The sequence below is a fragment of the Mirounga angustirostris genome, unplaced genomic scaffold (genome assembly GCF_029215605.1).
Source record: "Mirounga angustirostris isolate CCGP_5_RB_7025 unplaced genomic scaffold, mMirAng1.0.hap1 SCAF_6, whole genome shotgun sequence".
Classification (NCBI taxonomy): Eukaryota; Metazoa; Chordata; class Mammalia; order Carnivora; family Phocidae; genus Mirounga; species Mirounga angustirostris.
Window position 1 is genome coordinate 5,772,326 of NW_026991714.1, and position 18,105 is coordinate 5,790,430.

The 18,105-nt window shown below is 72.0% G+C and overlaps 12 non-coding genes across 12 annotated transcripts; 6 read left to right on the top strand and 6 right to left on the bottom strand.

The window, feature by feature from the left end:
- Positions 1-661: 661 nt before the first annotated feature.
- TRNAG-GCC (transfer RNA glycine (anticodon GCC)) lies at positions 662-732 on the bottom strand. The gene has a single exon. It is a non-coding gene; the product is annotated as a tRNA-Gly (tRNA).
- Positions 733-2,332: 1,600 nt separating this feature from the next.
- TRNAL-CAG (transfer RNA leucine (anticodon CAG)) lies at positions 2,333-2,415 on the bottom strand. The gene has a single exon. It is a non-coding gene; the product is annotated as a tRNA-Leu (tRNA).
- Positions 2,416-3,055: 640 nt separating this feature from the next.
- TRNAD-GUC (transfer RNA aspartic acid (anticodon GUC)) lies at positions 3,056-3,127 on the top strand. The gene has a single exon. It is a non-coding gene; the product is annotated as a tRNA-Asp (tRNA).
- A 762-nt stretch (positions 3,128-3,889) lies between these two features.
- Positions 3,890-3,961, top strand: TRNAG-UCC (transfer RNA glycine (anticodon UCC)). Its single transcript has one exon. It is a non-coding gene; the product is annotated as a tRNA-Gly (tRNA).
- A 292-nt stretch (positions 3,962-4,253) lies between these two features.
- Positions 4,254-4,325, top strand: TRNAE-CUC (transfer RNA glutamic acid (anticodon CUC)). The gene has a single exon. It is a non-coding gene; the product is annotated as a tRNA-Glu (tRNA).
- A 3,828-nt stretch (positions 4,326-8,153) lies between these two features.
- TRNAG-GCC (transfer RNA glycine (anticodon GCC)) lies at positions 8,154-8,224 on the bottom strand. The gene has a single exon. It is a non-coding gene; the product is annotated as a tRNA-Gly (tRNA).
- Positions 8,225-9,820: 1,596 nt separating this feature from the next.
- Positions 9,821-9,903, bottom strand: TRNAL-CAG (transfer RNA leucine (anticodon CAG)). Its single transcript has one exon. It is a non-coding gene; the product is annotated as a tRNA-Leu (tRNA).
- Positions 9,904-10,567: 664 nt separating this feature from the next.
- Positions 10,568-10,639, top strand: TRNAD-GUC (transfer RNA aspartic acid (anticodon GUC)). Its single transcript has one exon. It is a non-coding gene; the product is annotated as a tRNA-Asp (tRNA).
- A 763-nt stretch (positions 10,640-11,402) lies between these two features.
- Positions 11,403-11,474, top strand: TRNAG-UCC (transfer RNA glycine (anticodon UCC)). Its single transcript has one exon. It is a non-coding gene; the product is annotated as a tRNA-Gly (tRNA).
- A 292-nt stretch (positions 11,475-11,766) lies between these two features.
- On the top strand, positions 11,767-11,838 carry TRNAE-CUC (transfer RNA glutamic acid (anticodon CUC)). Its single transcript has one exon. It is a non-coding gene; the product is annotated as a tRNA-Glu (tRNA).
- Positions 11,839-15,718: 3,880 nt separating this feature from the next.
- TRNAG-GCC (transfer RNA glycine (anticodon GCC)) lies at positions 15,719-15,789 on the bottom strand. Its single transcript has one exon. It is a non-coding gene; the product is annotated as a tRNA-Gly (tRNA).
- A 1,612-nt stretch (positions 15,790-17,401) lies between these two features.
- Positions 17,402-17,484, bottom strand: TRNAL-CAG (transfer RNA leucine (anticodon CAG)). The gene has a single exon. It is a non-coding gene; the product is annotated as a tRNA-Leu (tRNA).
- Positions 17,485-18,105: the final 621 nt, after the last annotated feature.

Genomic DNA, 18,105 nt, shown 5'->3' on the forward strand with positions numbered 1-18,105 from the left:
GTGCTGCTGGTGCTAGTGCTGGCGCGGGCGTTGGTGGACCTGGTGTTGGCGGGGGTCCTAGCGTGGCAGGAGCGGCGGAGTTGGAAGGCCACTGCGGCCAAGCGGGGCCTCAAGAGACTATAGGGCGCGCGTCGGGAGCATGTGGTGCCATGCATCGGGTCTTCCTGGTGCAGCCCAGTGAGTTTGTGAGGGTCCCTGGAGGAGAATGGGACGGATCAGGGCTCGGGGTGGCAACTTGGTTGCCCCTGGTTGTGCAAAGAGAGGAGGACTCTGGCAGTGTGGGTAGAGTGAGACCGGGAGGGAGGAACCGTGATGAAAGGCGTGGAGGTGGGGCGCGGCCCCGTGGGCTCTGGTGCGGCGCGGCGCCGTGCGGGTGTGTGGTGGTGCGGGGGAGCCTCGCTGGAAGGGAAGCGGGTGAGCGAAGCGGGGTGCTCAGGGTCCTGAAGAGAAAAGGGGCAAGGGAGGCGTGTGGGCGGGCCAGGGGCCTCGGGCGCTGGGTGGAGTTTGGTCCGCTGGGCGAGAGAGACGGAGAGGAAGGGCAGGGGCGGGCTCCGGCCTGGTCCGGAGCGGAGCTGGTTTAGGCCAGGCGCCTTGAGCGTGGGCCAGAGGAAGCCGGGGGGCGCGCTGGGGCTGCAGGGCCGGCCAAAAGGGGACGGCGCGCTGCATGGGCCGGGAATCGAACCCGGGCCTCCCGCGTGGCAGGCGAGAATTCTACCACTGAACCACCCATGCACCGATGGCGCCGCTCCCCAGACGGCTTCCCCAGCGGCGCTCCCCAGCGGCGGCCAGACCCGGGTCCGGGCCTGTTCGGAGCATCGGCTTCGTTTGAGCAGGAGGCGGACGCGCGGTGTGGGACAGAGGCTCCAGGCACGTCCCGAGCCCTAGCGAGCGGCGCAGACGGGCCGAGCGCGGCGGGGACGCACGCCGGCCGACTAGGCTCCTGCGGTGCTTTCTCCTCGGTCGAGGGCCGCGGCGAGACGCTGCCCTGCCGGGGTGGCCAGGGGCAGCCGGGAGCCGGACCCAGGCTGGCCAGCGCCCGAATCCCACCCAGCGCGGGGGAGGCTGTGGCAGGCGCGGCTGAGCACGGCCGTGGCCTTCCGCGGCTCCTCTCAGCCGCCACCCAAAGCCCCTTTGGCCGAGGGCTTCCTGGCCGGGGCAGAGGGTGCGAGGGCGGGCGGGGCGGCGGACCGGAGCTCCGGTTGTGTGCGCACGTGCGGTGCCGTGGGGTGGGCTGTCGCGGGGTGGGGTGTGTGGGTGTGGGTGTGGGCGGGCGCGTGTGTCGTGTGTAGGAGATGGAGGCCCCGTAGCGCCGCCGGCGCCGCCGAGTAGCCGCTCAGGCCAGGAGAGCGAAGCGAGGTGTGTGAGCTCGGGCGCGCAGCGCTCCCTCGGGGGCCAGCTCGGCGGGGGGGCGGGGGGCGTGGGGAGGGCGGCGGTGGTTGTGAGGCAAGAGCGCGACCTTGGCTGGCGGGAGCGCTCCGGCAGAGTGGCTGCTGGCTAGCTGGCCGACAGCGCGGTGAGGGAGCGCGCTGGGGTCCTCGGGTCCCGGCCGGGCAGCGGCTGCCGGCGCGGAGATGCGCTGGGGCGCCCAGGTGGGTGGCCTGGGGATCCAGGGCTTCCTTGGGCTCAGCGCTCACGGGAGCCACCTGCCCGGGCTGGACTCCCGGGCCAGGCCCACTGAAGGGAGGGCCCTGTCGTGGGCCGGCGAGCAGGTGGCTGGGCAGCCTGGGTCCCGGGAGGGAGGCAGGCAGGTGTGGGCAGGGTAAAGCGTCATCAAGGTGGCAAATCGTCGTGGGCACCTCGGGCCACCTGAGGAGGGTGTGGAGAGAAGGGAATGGGGGCCGGCGGAAAGGACGGACGGGCTCTCTGTGGGACGGTGTGCTCCTGGTGGCGGGAGTGCACGGCTCTGAGAGCGAGGCGCTCTTCAGCAGGCACCAGTCTGGTGGAGAACGGAATGCGGAGGGCTTTGGGCATTTGCGCCGCCGGCTGGTCTGCAGGGGGCCGCGGGAGTGGAGCGGGAGCGGGAGCCCGAGGGAGGAAGGAAGGAAAACGCAGCCCCCGGAAAGCAGGTGAGGAGAGACGTGCTGCCAAGTGGCCCAGGCCTGCGGGGGTGGGCGTGGGATCGGGCGGGAAAGGCGCGTGACCTGGTGGGGGAGGGCGTGTGTGCGCCAAGCCTGGGGCCAGGAGCGTCGAGGCGTCAGGGCTCGGCACTGGGCCCTTTGTGCTAGGGCGCAAGGCCGGAGCGGCGGGCCAGGCAGGAGCGGGCTTGCGATAGGGCGTGGCTCCAGGCCCGCCGGGGTCCGGTGCCCTGGTGGGGCGGGCCAAAAGGTGGGCGTGTCAGGAGTGGGATTCGAACCCACGCCTCCAGGGGAGACTGCGACCTGAACGCAGCGCCTTAGACCGCTCGGCCATCCTGACGGCGGGCCTGGGCGCGTCGCCGCTCGCCTGGCTGGGACCCGGCGCGAACGCTGGCGGCGGCTGGCGGCTGTGTGGGCGCGCAAGGGACGGGACGCGCGCCCCGGCCGACCAGGAGCAGCGCCAGCCGCCTCGCCTGGCGCCGCGCCCGCCGCGGCCGCCGCCGTCGCCGCCGCCTCGCCCCGCGCCGCCCCGCCCCCTCGCACATCGCGGCCCCGCACCCAGAGACCGGCGTCGGCCCAGCCTGTCTGGCCGCCGCCGCCGCCCCCCACCCCCCACCCCCCACCCCCACTAGGTCCTCGCCGCCCTCCCTCCTCCGCCCCTGCCCATCCGGGGCGCCCGTCCTCCTGCTCGCATCCTTGCTTGCCCGCTCGGGCCTCTTCTCCCTGCGCGATCCGCGCCGGGCAGGCCCTAGGCGCCGGCGCACTCGGAGTGTTCCGCGCCGTCCGGGTCCGGGGCCCGGGCCTGGGGTCCACTCCGAGTCGGGCTGGGAGGGCTGCTGTGCGGGCTGGCGCGGTTGGTTTGGGGTCCGGTCGGGTGTGGCACGTGGCGGGCGCCTGCGTAAGGCAGGGCGTCGAGGGCAGGGGTAGGCGTGGGCGGGCAGGCGGAGAGGGGGCGGGCGCCCGGGTGGCCGCCGCCGCCGTCCTCGTTAGTATAGTGGTGAGTATCCCCGCCTGTCACGCGGGAGACCGGGGTTCGATTCCCCGACGGGGAGGCAAGACGCCCTTTTTGGTCGCCGGCGCCACCGCCGCTCTGTCCAAACGCTTGCCCCCAGGGCCCTTCTCCTCCCTCGCGCGTCCGGCGAGAAGCGCGGGGCGACGACGGGTGCCCGGCTTGCCCACCGTCGAGCGCCCCCACCCCTTTGCCTTCCTCGTGACCCCGGCGCGCGCGCGCGCGCGCGTGCGGGGTCACCACGGCCCAGCCAGGGCCTCCTGTCGTGCCCCCGGCGCCTGACGAGTGACTGGCCGCAACGGGCTCCTCGGCGACGCGACGCTGCCCGGTGCTGGATGGGCGCGGGGGACGGGGTGGGCGGCGGCTGGGTCGGGTCCTCTGTGGGTGCGGGATGTGGCCTCGCCGGGCACTCCGCGGAGAAGGGCCCGGGCGAGCGGGTCGCCGGAGGGCAGCGTGTCTCGCGGGGCGGGGAATGCCCGGCCGGCAGCCGAGGGCCGGGGGAGCGGCACGGCGGCCAGAGCGCCCCCCAGAGGCGGGCGGCGGGCGGTCGGGCCTGCGGAGCCGCACAGCGGCGTCGTGCTGGCGGGGCTGGGCCTGGCGCTGGGGCTGGGGCTGGGGCTGGGGCTGGCGCTGGGGCTGCGGCTGGGGCTGGGGCGGCCGCTGCTGGCGCCTGCGGCAGCGCAGAGCTGCCGACCGGCGGCACGTCGGGGCAGGGCGGCGCCAGGCGGCCCAGGCGGCGGCGAGAAGGCGTGAAGGCGCCTCTGCGAAGCGTGCGCCGGCGTCTCGGGGCGGCCGGGGCTGTGCAGCGTTGGTGGTATAGTGGTGAGCATAGCTGCCTTCCAAGCAGTTGACCCGGGTTCGATTCCCGGCCAACGCAGCTGGCCAACCTTTTGCACGGCTCCAGGGCCCTCGTGCCCAGGCCCGATGGGAGCCGGGAGCCGGGAGCCGAGAGCCCGGAGCCGGAGCGTGGCCCGAGGCTGAGCGCGTGTGTGAGGGAGGGAAGGAGGTGCGCAGCGTTTTGAGGGTGCTGCCGGCAGGGCGGGTGGGTTGGTAGGGCGGGCGGGCGGCTGGCCGTGGCCAGGCAGGGGCCTTGGAGCCAAAGCGGAGGCGACGGGGTGGTCTGGAGGCGCTGCGCCCAGGGCGCGCGGGCCAGGCGCAGAGCCCGACGCTCCCTGGTGGTCTAGTGGTTAGGATTCGGCGCTCTCACCGCCGCGGCCCGGGTTCGATTCCCGGTCAGGGAAGCCTTTCTTCTTCCTCTCGGCCTCCCGACCTCTCCCCAGCGCATCCGCACCCCTTTTAGCCGAAGCTGGCTGGCTTCTCCCTTGCCTCGCGGCTAGCCCCACGGCCTCGGGGCCCAGACAAGGCCAGGCGCACGGCCGAGCCCAAGCCTTGCCCTGTCGCCTCGGCCAGCCCAACCCTTTTGGCCTCGCCAGCGGGCCGGCCGCCCAACGGCAGCGCGTCGGCGCCTCGCCTGGGCGCTCGCATGGCTCCCCCTCTTCCTCCGTCCCAAACCCGAGAGGCCGCGCGCACGCGCGCGCGCGCGCGCGATACCCTCTGTCCTCACGCGGGGCCACCCACAGACGCCCGCACGTCCGGCCACCGCAGGGGCTTGGACTCTCCGGCTGCACTGCTGCCGCCAGGAGAAACCCCGCCACCCCTGACAAGCCACCCCTTGCTCCTTCCGGAGGTGCTACTGAGTGCTGACGGTGCGGGGAAGCGGGCCGGGGGGGTGGGGGGTCGGAGGGGGAAGAGGTCGGGGCAGGGTGAGCGATCTGCCTCTTTGCGTCGGGACACCTGCTGGAGCCCCTGGTCCCTTCCCTCGCCCTCGGGCCAGCCACCGCTCGGTCCAGCTTCCCGGCCACCACGAGCAGAGAGCGGCACGGTTGCGCCGGGGATGTGGAGTTGGGAGAGCGAACGTGGACGCGTGCACGAAGCAGAACCGACGGGCAGTGCAGGAGAGACAGCAGGAAGATTCGGGAGGCCGGTGGGGAAAACCCAACAGCCAAGCAGGGGGAGGGGGTGGAGGCACACCGGAGACAGACGGTGGACTTGTAGCCAACAGGTTCTTGAAATCGCATCACCCATCCCTTGAGTCCCACGGCAAAGTGGCAAGCGTGTTCCCTGGAACGCCTTCCACCTCCCCCAGCCCCGACCGCCACCGCGCAGGCCCACGGCCGAGTTTGCCCGTTGAAGGTTTTCCCACTGGCGCCTTAGCCGACACCTAGCCAGGAGCTACTCCAGCCCTGTCTCCAGCCCTGTGCCCGTCGTCTTGTCCGGGTGCTCCTCCAGCTAAATCGCAGACCACGGTCTCCTTCCCAGAAACACTTGCACGCCTCTGTCCGCCACGGGTCTGCTGTCTGTTCAGAGATTGTCTCCTTCAGGAGCCCAAGCGGACAGCCCGTGCACCGGCCAAACCTGCCGCGGCACCACACTGGCTGGGTTGGGGCAAGGTCGTCCCAGCGGTGGAAAGGAGCCGCTGTGGGCAGCCGGGCGCTGACCATCACCACGGGAACTTCCCTCAGCGCCATTGCTTCTGTGGGTGTGTGGGTGTGTGTGTGTGTGTGTGTGTGTGGTGTGAGCGTGTGGGGGTGTGTCTGGGTGCGTGTGGGGTGTGTGTGGGGTGTGTGGGTGTGAGCGTGTGTGGGGGGGTGTGTGTGGAGCGTGTGTGGTGGGGGATGCCGCGGGATGAAGGTGTTTACTCACGTGGGTGGCCTCCCACGGGGGTCAGGGCATAGAGCGAGGAGGATCCCAGAAGGAGGGGAGGGCCGGGGGCAGCCCGGGTGTGTGGGTGGGGTGCCCGGCGCGGGGAGGTGTGGGGCTTGCGGGACCGGTCCAGAGTGCGGCTGGACAGTCGGGCAGGGTGTCTGCAGAGGCTTCGGTGGGGCGGGGGAAGAGCTCCTTCCCCGGCGCCATGCCAGGCATGGACGTGAGCACCTGTGCGGGAGGGTGAGCTCTGAGGTAGGGGAGGGGAGAGAGCACGAGTGTGCCTGAGGAGCGTGTGGGAGGCCGGGACTGCCAGCCGAGAATGTGAGCGATGGGGGTGGGGGGTGGGTGGGAGGGGTCCAGCCTGGAGGCTGGCAGGAGCTGCGCGTGGCAAGTGCTGGGGAGCGGGCCCCGGTGCAAGAGAGCTGGAGGCCCCCGTGGCGGGACAGGACCGTGGCGGAGGAGGTGCGCGGGGGGAGACTGCTGTGCGGTGCTGCAAGGTGGTCAGGCCAAGGGGTGGGGTGTGGGGGGCGTGGGTGGGAAGCAGGCCGGCGGGCAGGCCGAAGGGAGACACAGAGAGAGGGCGGGCCCGGGTCTAGGAGCCGTCCCAACGGGGTGAGGGATTCCACCGCCCCCGAGACTTCGATCACCTGTCATCGGGACAGCCAGTCATGCGTCAGGGGGCGTCCTGGGCTTGAGATTCAGAGAGGCCAAAGGGACAAATGCCACACAGGATCATTGACCAGTGAGGACTTGGAGAGGAGGGGGCGTGCAGGCAGGGGAACCGTGAGGGGATGTTGGGGCAGGAGGGGCTGGTGGGGCTGGAGGTGCAGGCTGTGCTGGTGCTTGTGTTGCTGGTGGAGGACGACTTGGTGCTGCTGCTGCTGGTGCTGGGGGTTGACCTCGGTGCTCTTGGTGCCGGTGCGCGGGCTGCTGTGGCGATGGTGTGCACGGTCCCGGTGGCGGCGGCGGTGGTGATGGACTCCAGGAGTGTTGGCGATGGTGCCCGACGCGGTGTGGTGATGGTGGACTTGGTGGTGGAGCTGGTGTTGGTGGAGCTGGTGGAGTTGGTGGAGGTGGTGGCGGGGGTGGCGGGGGTGGCGGGGGTGGCGGGGGTGGTGATCGTGGAGGACTTCGGTACCGTTGGCAATGATGCCCATGCTGCTGAGCTGGCGGTGGACTTGGTCCTGCTGGTGATGGTGGTGGTGGTGGTGGTGGAGGTGGCGGTGGTGGTGGTGGAGCTGGTGGTGGTGGCGGTGGTGGCGGGGGTGGTGGGGGTGGTGATCGTGGAGGACTTCGGTACTGTTGGCAATGATGCCCATGCTGGTGAGCTGGCGGTGGACTTGGTCCTGCTGGTGATGGTGGTGGTGCTGGTGCTGGAGGTGGCGGTGGTGGTGGAGTTGTTGGTGGTGGCGATGTTGGAGGTGGCGGTGTTGGTGATGGTGGAGGTGGCGGTGGTGGCGGTGGGGGTGGGGGTGGTGATCGTGGAGGACTTTGGTACCGTTGGCAATGATGCCAAGCTGGTGCGCTGGTGGCGGACTTGGTCCTGCTGGTGATCGTGGTGGTGGACTTGGTGGTGGACTTGGTGGTGGGGTGGGTGGTGCTGATGGTGGAGAACTTCCCTGCTCTGGGCGATGGTGCCCGACGCGGTGTGGTGATGGAGGACTGGTGGTGGTGGTGGTGGTGGCGGCGGAGGGGGAGACTGGTGCTGCTGGTGCTAGTGCTGGCGCGGGCGTTGGTGGACCTGGTGTTGGCGGGGGTCCTAGCGTGGCAGGAGCGGCGGAGTTGGAAGGCCACTGCGGCCAAGCGGGGCCTCAAGAGACTATAGGGCGCGCGTCGGGAGCATGTGGTGCCATGCATCGGGTCTTCCTGGTGCAGCCCAGTGAGTTTGTGAGGGTCCCTGGAGGAGAATGGGACGGATCAGGGCTCGGGGTGGCAACTTGGTTGCCCCTGGTTGTGCAAAGAGAGGAGGACTCTGGCAGTGTGGGTAGAGTGAGACCGGGAGGGAGGAACCGTGATGAAAGGCGTGGAGGTGGGGCGCGGCCCCGTGGGCTCTGGTGCGGCGCGGCGCCGTGCGGGTGTGTGGTGGTGCGGGGGAGCCTCGCTGGAAGGGAAGCGGGTGAGCGAAGCGGGGTGCTCAGGGTCCTGAAGAGAAAAGGGGCAAGGGAGGCGTGTGGGCGGGCCAGGGGCCTCGGGCGCTGGGTGGAGTTTGGTCCGCTGGGCGAGAGAGACGGAGAGGAAGGGCAGGGGCGGGCTCCGGCCTGGTCCGGAGCGGAGCTGGTTTAGGCCAGGCGCCTTGAGCGTGGGCCAGAGGAAGCCGGGGGGCGCGCTGGGGCTGCAGGGCCGGCCAAAAGGGGACGGCGCGCTGCATGGGCCGGGAATCGAACCCGGGCCTCCCGCGTGGCAGGCGAGAATTCTACCACTGAACCACCCATGCACCGATGGCGCCGCTCCCCAGACGGCTTCCCCAGCGGCGCTCCCCAGCGGCGGCCAGACCCGGGTCCGGGCCTGTTCGGAGCATCGGCTTCGTTTGAGCAGGAGGCGGACGCGCGGTGTGGGACAGAGGCTCCAGGCACGTCCCGAGCCCTAGCGAGCGGCGCAGACGGGCCGAGCGCGGCGGGGACGCACGCCGGCCGACTAGGCTCCTGCGGTGCTTTCTCCTCGGTCGAGGGCCGCGGCGAGACGCTGCCCTGCCGGGGTGGCCAGGGGCAGCCGGGAGCCGGACCCAGGCTGGCCAGCGCCCGAATCCCACCCAGCGCGGGGGAGGCTGTGGCAGGCGCGGCTGAGCACGGCCGTGGCCTTCCGCGGCTCCTCTCAGCCGCCACCCAAAGCCCCTTTGGCCGAGGGCTTCCTGGCCGGGGCAGAGGGTGCGAGGGCGGGCGGGGCGGCGGACCGGAGCTCCGGTTGTGTGCGCACGTGCGGTGCCGTGGGGTGGGCTGTCGCGGGGTGGGGTGTGTGGGTGTGGGTGTGGGCGGGCGCGTGTGTCGTGTGTAGGAGATGGAGGCCCCGTAGCGCCGCCGGCGCCGCCGAGTAGCCGCTCAGGCCAGGAGAGCGAAGCGAGGTGTGTGATCTCGGGCGCGCAGCGCTCCCTCGGGGGCCAGCTCGGCGGGGGGGCGGGGGGCGTGGGGAGGGCGGCGGTGGTTGTGAGGCAAGAGCGCGACCTTGGCTGGCGGGAGCGCTCCGGCAGAGTGGCTGCTGGCTAGCTGGCCGACAGCGCGGTGAGGGAGCGCGCTGGGGTCCTCGGGTCCCGGCCGGGCAGCGGCTGCCGGCGCGGAGATTCGCTGGGGCGCCCAGGTGGGTGGCCTGGGGATCCAGGGCTTCCTTGGGCTCAGCGCTCACGGGACCTGCCCGGGCTGGACTCCCGGGCCAGGCCCACTGAAGGGAGGGCCCTGTCGTGGGCCGGCGAGCAGGTGGCTGGGCAGCCTGGGTCCCGGGAGGGAGGCAGGCAGGTGTGGGCAGGGTAAAGCGTCATCAAGGTGGCAAATCGTCGTGGGCACCTCGGGCCACCTGAGGAGGGTGTGGAGAGAAGGGAATGGGGGCCGGCGGAAAGGACGGACGGGCTCTCTGTGGGACGGTGTGCTCCTGGTGGCGGGAGTGCACGGCTCTGAGAGCGAGGCGCTCTTCAGCAGGCACCAGTCTGGTGGAGAACGGAATGCGGAGGGCTTTGGGCATTTGCGCCGCCGGCTGGTCTGCAGGGGGCCGCGGGAGTGGAGCGGGAGCGGGAGCCCGAGGGAGGAAGGAAGGAAAACGCAGCCCCCGGAAAGCAGGTGAGGAGAGACGTGCTGCCAAGTGGCCCAGGCCTGCGGGGGTGGGCGTGGGATCGGGCGGGAAAGGCGCGTGACCTGGTGGGGGAGGGCGTGTGTGCGCCAAGCCTGGGGCCAGGAGCGTCGAGGCGTCAGGGCTCGGCACTGGGCCCTTTGTGCTAGGGCGCAAGGCCGGAGCGGCGGGCCAGGCAGGAGCGGGCTTGCGATAGGGCGTGGCTCCAGGCCCGCCGGGGTCCGGTGCCCTGGTGGGGCGGGCCAAAAGGTGGGCGTGTCAGGAGTGGGATTCGAACCCACGCCTCCAGGGGAGACTGCGACCTGAACGCAGCGCCTTAGACCGCTCGGCCATCCTGACGGCGGGCCTGGGCGCGTCGCCGCTCGCCTGGCTGGGACCCGGCGCGAACGCTGGCGGCGGCTGGCGGCTGTGTGGGCGCGCAAGGGACGGGACGCGCGCCCCGGCCGACCAGGAGCAGCGCCAGCCGCCTCGCCTGGCGCCGCGCCCGCCGCCTCGCCTGGCGCCGCGCCCGCCGCGGCCGCCGCCGTCGCCGCCGCCTCGCCCCGCGCCGCCCCGCCCCCTCGCACATCGCGGCCCCGCACCCAGAGACCGGCGTCGGCCCAGCCTGTCTGGCCGCCGCCGCCGCCCCCCACCCCCCACCCCCCACCCCCACTAGGTCCTCGCCGCCCTCCCTCCTCCGCCCCTGCCCATCCGGGGCGCCCGTCCTCCTGCTCGCATCCTTGCTTGCCCGCTCGGGCCTCTTCTCCCTGCGCGATCCGCGCCCGGCAGGCCCTAGGCGCCGGCGCACTCGGAGTGTTCCGCGCCGTCCGGGTCCGGGGCCCGGGCCTGGGGTCCACTCCGAGTCGGGCTGGGAGGGCTGCTGTGCGGGCTGGCGCGGTTGGTTTGGGGTCCGGTCGGGTGTGGCACGTGGCGGGCGCCTGCGTAAGGCAGGGCGTCGAGGGCAGGGGTAGGCGTGGGCGGGCAGGCGGAGAGGGGTCGGGCGCCCGGGTGGCCGCCGCCGCCGTCCTCGTTAGTATAGTGGTGAGTATCCCCGCCTGTCACGCGGGAGACCGGGGTTCGATTCCCCGACGGGGAGGCAAGACGCCCTTTTTGGTCGCCGGCGCCACCGCCGCTCTGTCCAAACGCTTGCCCCCAGGGCCCTTCTCCTCCCTCGCGCGTCCGGCGAGAAGCGCGGGGCGACGACGGGTGCCCGGCTTGCCCACCGTCGAGCGCCCCCACCCCTTTGCCTTCCTCGTGACCCCGGGCGCGCGCGCGCGCGCGCGTGCGGGGTCACCACGGCCCAGCCAGGGCCTCCTGTCGTGCCCCCGGCGCCTGACGAGTGACTGGCCGCAACGGGCTCCTCGGCGACGCGACGCTGCCCGGTGCTGGATGGGCGCGGGGGACGGGGTGGGCGGCGGCTGGGTCGGGTCCTCTGTGGGTGCGGGATGTGGCCTCGCCGGGCACTCCGCGGAGAAGGGCCCGGGCGAGCGGGTCGCCGGAGGGCAGCGTGTCTCGCGGGGCGGGGAATGCCCGGCCGGCAGCCGAGGGCCGGGGGAGCGGCACGGCGGCCAGAGCGCCCCCCAGAGGCGGGCGGCGGGCGGTCGGGCCTGCGGAGCCGCACAGCGGCGTCGTGCTGGCGGGGCTGGGCCTGGCGCTGGGGCTGGGGCTGGGGCTGGGGCTGGCGCTGGGGCTGCGGCTGGGGCTGGGGCGGCCGCTGCTGGCGCCTGCGGCAGCGCAGAGCTGCCGACCGGCGGCACGTCGGGGCAGGGCGGCGCCAGGCGGCCCAGGCGGCGGCGAGAAGGCGTGAAGGCGCCTCTGCGAAGCGTGCGCCGGCGTCTCGGGGCGGCCGGGGCTGTGCAGCGTTGGTGGTATAGTGGTGAGCATAGCTGCCTTCCAAGCAGTTGACCCGGGTTCGATTCCCGGCCAACGCAGCTGGCCAACCTTTTGCACGGCTCCAGGGCCCTCGTGCCCAGGCCCGATGGGAGCCGGGAGCCGGGAGCCGAGAGCCCGGAGCCGGAGCGTGGCCCGAGGCTGAGCGCGTGTGTGAGGGAGGGAAGGAGGTGCGCAGCGTTTTGAGGGTGCTGCCGGCAGGGCGGGTGGGTTGGTAGGGCGGGCGGGCGGCTGGCCGTGGCCAGGCAGGGGCCTTGGAGCCAAAGCGGAGGCGACGGGGTGGTCTGGAGGCGCTGCGCCCAGGGCGCGCGGGCCAGGCGCAGAGCCCGACGCTCCCTGGTGGTCTAGTGGTTAGGATTCGGCGCTCTCACCGCCGCGGCCCGGGTTCGATTCCCGGTCAGGGAAGCCTTTCTTCTTCCTCTCGGCCTCCCGACCTCTCCCCAGCGCATCCGCACCCCTTTTAGCCGAAGCTGGCTGGCTTCTCCCTTGCCTCGCGGCTAGCCCCACGGCCTCGGGGCCCAGACAAGGCCAGGCGCACGGCCGAGCCCAAGCCTTGCCCTGTCGCCTCGGCCAGCCCAACCCTTTTGGCCTCGCCAGCGGGCCGGCCGCCCAACGGCAGCGCGTCGGCGCCTCGCCTGGGCGCTCGCATGGCTCCCCCTCTTCCTCCGTCCCAAACCCGAGAGGCCGCGCGCACGCGCGCGCGCGCGCGCGCGATACCCTCTGTCCTCACGCGGGGCCACCCACAGACGCCCGCACGTCCGGCCACCGCAGGGGCTTGGACTCTCCGGCTGCACTGCTGCCGCCAGGAGAAACCCCGCCACCCCTGACAAGCCACCCCTTGCTCCTTCCGGAGGTGCTACTGAGTGCTGACGGTGCGGGGAAGCGGGCCGGGGGGGTGGGGGGTCGGAGGGGGAAGAGGTCGGGGCAGGGTGAGCGATCTGCCTCTTTGCGTCGGGACACCTGCTGGAGCCCCTGGTCCCTTCCCTCGCCCTCGGGCCAGCCACCGCTCGGTCCAGCTTCCCGGCCACCACGAGCAGAGAGCGGCACGGTTGCGCCGGGGATGTGGAGTTGGGAGAGCGAACGTGGACGCGTGCACGAAGCAGAACCGACGGGCAGTGCAGGAGAGACAGCAGGAAGATTCGGGAGGCCGGTGGGGAAAACCCAACAGCCAAGCAGGGGGAGGGGGTGGAGGCACACCGGAGACAGACGGTGGACTTGTAGCCAACAGGTTCTTGAAATCGCATCACCCATCCCTTGAGTCCCACGGCAAAGTGGCAAGCGTGTTCCCTGGAACGCCTTCCACCTCCCCCAGCCCCGACCGCCACCGCGCAGGCCCACGGCCGAGTTTGCCCGTTGAAGGTTTTCCCACTGGCGCCTTAGCCGACACCTAGCCAGGAGCTACTCCAGCCCTGTCTCCAGCCCTGTGCCCGTCGTCTTGTCCGGGTGCTCCTCCAGCTAAATCGCAGACCACGGTCTCCTTCCCAGAAACACTTGCACGCCTCTGTCCGCCACGGGTCTGCTGTCTGTTCAGAGATTGTCTCCTTCAGGAGCCCAAGCGGACAGCCCGTGCACCGGCCAAACCTGCCGCGGCACCACACTGGCTGGGTTGGGGCAAGGTCGTCCCAGCGGTGGAAAGGAGCCGCTGTGGGCAGCCGGGCGCTGACCATCACCACGGGAACTTCCCTCAGCGCCATTGCTTCTGTGGGTGTGTGGGGGTGTGCGTGTGTGTGTGTGGTGTGAGCGTGTGGGGGTGTGTCTGGATGTGTGTGGGGTGTGTGTGGGGTGTGTGGGTGTGAGCGTGTGTGTGGGGGTGTGTGTGGAGCGTGTGTGGTGGGGGATGCCGCGGGATGAAGGTGTTTACTCACGTGGGTGGCCTCCCACGGGGGTCAGGGCATAGAGCGAGGAGGATCCCAGAAGGAGGGGAGGGCCGGGGGCAGCCCGGGTGTGTGGGTGGGGTGCCCGGCGCGGGGAGGTGTGGGGCTTGCGGGACCGGTCCAGAGTGCGGCTGGACAGTCGGGCAGGGTGTCTGCAGAGGCTTCGGTGGGGCGGGGGAAGAGCTCCTTCCCCGGCGCCATGCCAGGCATGGACGTGAGCACCTGTGCGGGAGGGTGAGCTCTGAGGTAGGGGAGGGGAGAGAGCACGAGTGTGCCTGAGGAGCGTGTGGGAGGCCGGGACTGCCAGCCGAGAATGTGAGCGATGGGGGTGGGGGGTGGGTGGGAGGGGTCCAGCCTGGAGGCTGGCAGGAGCTGCGCGTGGCAAGTGCTGGGGAGCGGGCCCCGGTGCAAGAGAGCTGGAGGCCCCCGTGGCGGGACAGGACCGTGGCGGAGGAGGTGCGCGGGGGGAGACTGCTGTGCGGTGCTGCAAGGTGGTCAGGCCAAGGGGTGGGGTGTGGGGGGCGTGGGTGGGAAGCAGGCCGGCGGGCAGGCCGAAGGGAGACACAGAGAGAGGGCGGGCCCGGGTCTAGGAGCCGTCCCAACGGGGTGAGGGATTCCACCGCCCCCGAGACTTCGATCACCTGTCATCGGGACAGCCAGTCATGCGTCAGGGGGCGTCCTGGGCTTGAGATTCAGAGAGGCCAAAGGGACAAATGCCACACAGGATCATTGACCAGTGAGGACTTGGAGAGGAGGGGGCGTGCAGGCAGGGGAACCGTGAGGGGATGTTGGGGCAGGAGGGGCTGGTGGGGCTGGAGGTGCAGGCTGTGCTGGTGCTTGTGTTGCTGGTGGAGGACGACTTGGTGCTGCTGCTGCTGGTGCTGGGGGTTGACCTCGGTGCTCTTGGTGCCGGTGCGCGGGCTGCTGTGGCGATGGTGTGCACGGTCCCGGTGGCGGCGGCGGTGGTGATGGACTCCAGGAGTGTTGGCGATGGTGCCCGACGCGGTGTGGTGATGGTGGACTTGGTGGTGGAGCTGGTGTTGGTGGAGCTGGTGGAGTTGGTGGAGGTGGTGGCGGGAGTGGCGGGGGTGGCGGGGGTGGCGGGGGTGGTGATCGTGGAGGACTTCGGTACCGTTGGCAATGATGCCCATGCTGCTGAGCTGGCGGTGGACTTGGTCCTGCTGGTGATGGTGGTGGTGGTGGTGGTGGAGGTGGCGGTGGTGGTGGTGGAGCTGGTGGTGGTGGCGGTGGTGGCGGGGGTGGTGGGGGTGGTGATCGTGGAGGACTTCGGTACTGTTGGCAATGATGCCCATGCTGGTGAGCTGGCGGTGGACTTGGTCCTGCTGGTGATGGTGGTGGTGCTGGTGCTGGAGGTGGCGGTGGTGGTGGAGTTGGTGGTGGTGGTGGTGGTGGTGGCGATGGTCGAGGTGGCGGTGGTGGTGGAGTTGTTGGTGGTGGCGATGTTGGAGGTGGCGGTGGTGGTGATGGTGGAGGTGGCGGTGGTGGCGGTGGGGGTGGGGGTGGTGATCGTGGAGGACTTCGGTACCGTTGGCAATGATGCCAAGCTGGTGCGCTGGTGGCGGACTTGGTCCTGCGGGTGATCGTGGTGGTGGACTTGGTGGTGGACTTGGTGGTGGGGTGGGTGGTGCTGATGGTGGAGAACTTCCCTGCTCTGGGCGATGGTGCCCGACGCGGTGTGGTGATGGAGGACTGGTGGTGGTGGTGGTGGTGGCGGCGGAGGGGGAGACTGGTGCTGCTGGTGCTAGTGCTGGCGCGGGCGTTGGTGGACCTGGTGTTGGCGGGGGTCCTAGCGTGGCAGGAGCGGCGGAGTTGGAAGGCCACTGCGGCCAAGCGGGGCCTCAAGAGACTATAGGGCGCGCGTCGGGAGCATGTGGTGCCATGCATCGGGTCTTCCTGGTGCAGCCCAGTGAGTTTGTGAGGGTCCCTGGAGGAGAATGGGACGGATCAGGGCTCGGGGTGGCAACTTGGTTGCCCCTGGTTGTGCAAAGAGAGGAGGACTCTGGCAGTGTGGGTAGAGTGAGACCGGGAGGGAGGAACCGTGATGAAAGGCGTGGAGGTGGGGCGCGGCCCCGTGGGCTCTGGTGCGGCGCGGCGCCGTGCGGGTGTGTGGTGGTGCGGGGGAGCCTCGCTGGAAGGGAAGCGGGTGAGCGAAGCGGGGTGCTCAGGGTCCTGAAGAGAAAAGGGGCAAGGGAGGCGTGTGGGCGGGCCAGGGGCCTCGGGCGCTGGGTGGAGTTTGGTCCGCTGGGCGAGAGAGACGGAGAGGAAGGGCAGGGGCGGGCTCCGGCCTGGTCCGGAGCGGAGCTGGTTTAGGCCAGGCGCCTTGAGCGTGGGCCAGAGAAAGCCGGGGGGCGCGCTGGGGCTGCAGGGCCGGCCAAAAGGGGACGGCGCGCTGCATGGGCCGGGAATCGAACCCGGGCCTCCCGCGTGGCAGGCGAGAATTCTACCACTGAACCACCCATGCACCGATGGCGCCGCTCCCCAGACGGCTTCCCCAGCGGCGCTCCCCAGCGGCGGCCAGACCCGGGTCCGGGCCTGTTCGGAGCATCGGCTTCGTTTGAGCAGGAGGCGGACGCGCGGTGTGGGACAGAGGCTCCAGGCACGTCCCGAGCCCTAGCGAGCGGCGCAGACGGGCCGAGCGCGGCGGGGACGCACGCCGGCCGACTAGGCTCCTGCGGTGCTTTCTCCTCGGTCGAGGGCCGCGGCGAGACGCTGCCCTGCCGGGGTGGCCAGGGGCAGCCGGGAGCCGGACCCAGGCTGGCCAGCGCCCGAATCCCACCCAGCGCGGGGGAAGCTGTGGCAGGCGCGGCTGAGCACGGCCGTGGCCTTCCGCGGCTCCTCTCAGCCGCCACCCAAAGCCCCTTTGGCCGAGGGCTTCCTGGCCGGGGCAGAGGGTGCGAGGGCGGGCGGGGCGGCGGACCGGAGCTCCGGTTGTGTGCGCACGTGCGGTGCCGTGGGGTGGGCTGTCGCGGGGTGGGGTGTGTGGGTGTGGGTGTGGGCGGGCGCGTGTGTCGTGTGTAGGAGATGGAGGCCCCGTAGCGCCGCCGGCGCCGCCGAGTAGCCGCTCAGGCCAGGAGAGCGAAGCGAGGTGTGTGAGCTCGGGCGCGCAGCGCTCCCTCGGGGGCCAGCTCGGCGGGGGGGCGGGGGGCGTGGGGAGGGCGGCGGTGGTTGTGAGGCAAGAGCGCGACCTTGGCTGGCGGGAGCGCTCCGGCAGAGTGGCTGCTGGCTAGCTGGCCGACAGCGCGGTGAGGGAGCGCGCTGGGGTCCTCGCGTCCCGGCCGGGCAGCGGCTGCCGGCGCGGAGATGCGCTGGGGCGCCCAGGTGGGTGGCCTGGGGATCCAGGGCTTCCTTGGGCTCAGCGCTCACGGGAGCCACCTGCCCGGGCTGGACTCCCGGGCCAGGCCCACTGAAGGGAGGGCCCTGTCGTGGGCCGGCGAGCAGGTGGCTGGGCAGCCTGGGTCCCGGGAGGGAGGCAGGCAGGTGTGGGCAGGGTAAAGCGTCATCAAGGTGGCAAATCGTCGTGGGCACCTCGGGCCACCTGAGGAGGGTGTGGAGAGAAGGGAATGGGGGCCGGCGGAAAGGACGGACGGGCTCTCTGTGGGACGGTGTGCTCCTGGTGGCGGGAGTGCACGGCTCTGAGAGCGAGGCGCTCTTCAGCAGGCACCAGTCTGGTGGAGAACGGAATGCGGAGGGCTTTGGGCATTTGCGCCGCCGGCTGGTCTGCAGGGGGCCGCGGGAGTGGAGCGGGAGCGGGAGCGGGAGCGGGAGCCCGAGGGAGGAAGGAAGGAAAACGCAGCCCCCGGAAAGCAGGTGAGGAGAGACGTGCTGCCAAGTGGCCCAGGCCTGCGGGGGTGGGCGTGGGATCGGGCGGGAAAGGCGCGTGACCTGGTGGGGGAGGGCGTGTGTGCGCCAAGCCTGGGGCCAGGAGCGTCGAGGCGTCAGGGCTCGGCACTGGGCCCTTTGTGCTAGGGCGCAAGGCCGGAGCGGCGGGCCAGGCAGGAGCGGGCTTGCGATAGGGCGTGGCTCCAGGCCCGCCGGGGTCCGGTGCCCTGGTGGGGCGGGCCAAAAGGTGGGCGTGTCAGGAGTGGGATTCGAACCCACGCCTCCAGGGGAGACTGCGACCTGAACGCAGCGCCTTAGACCGCTCGGCCATCCTGACGGCGGGCCTGGGCGCGTCGCCGCTCGCCTGGCTGGGACCCGGCGCGAACGCTGGCGGCGGCTGGCGGCTGTGTGGGCGCGCAAGGGACGGGACGCGCGCCCCGGCCGACCAGGAGCAGCGCCAGCCGCCTCGCCTGGCGCCGCGCCCGCCGCGGCCGCCGCCGTCGCCGCCGCCTCGCCCCGCGCCGCCCCGCCCCCTCGCACATCGCGGCCCCGCACCCAGAGACCGGCGTCGGCCCAGCCTGTCTGGCCGCCGCCGCCGCCCCCCACCCCCCACCCCCCACCCCCACTAGGTCCTCGCCGCCCTCCCTCCTCCGCCCCTGCCCATCCGGGGCGCCCGTCCTCCTGCTCGCATCCTTGCTTGCCCGCTCGGGCCTCTTCTCCCTGCGCGATCCGCGCCCGGCAGGCCCTAGGCGCCGGCGCACTCGGAGTGTTCCGCGCCGTCCGGGTCCGGGGCCCGGGCCTGGGGTCCACTCCGAGTCGGGCTGGGAGGGCTGCTGTGCGGGCTGGCGCGGTTGGTTTGGGGTCCGGTCGGGTGTGGCACGTGGCGGGCGCCTGCGTAAGGCAGGGCGTCGAGGGCAGGGGTAGGCGTGGGCGGGCAGGCGGAGAGGGGTCGGGCGCC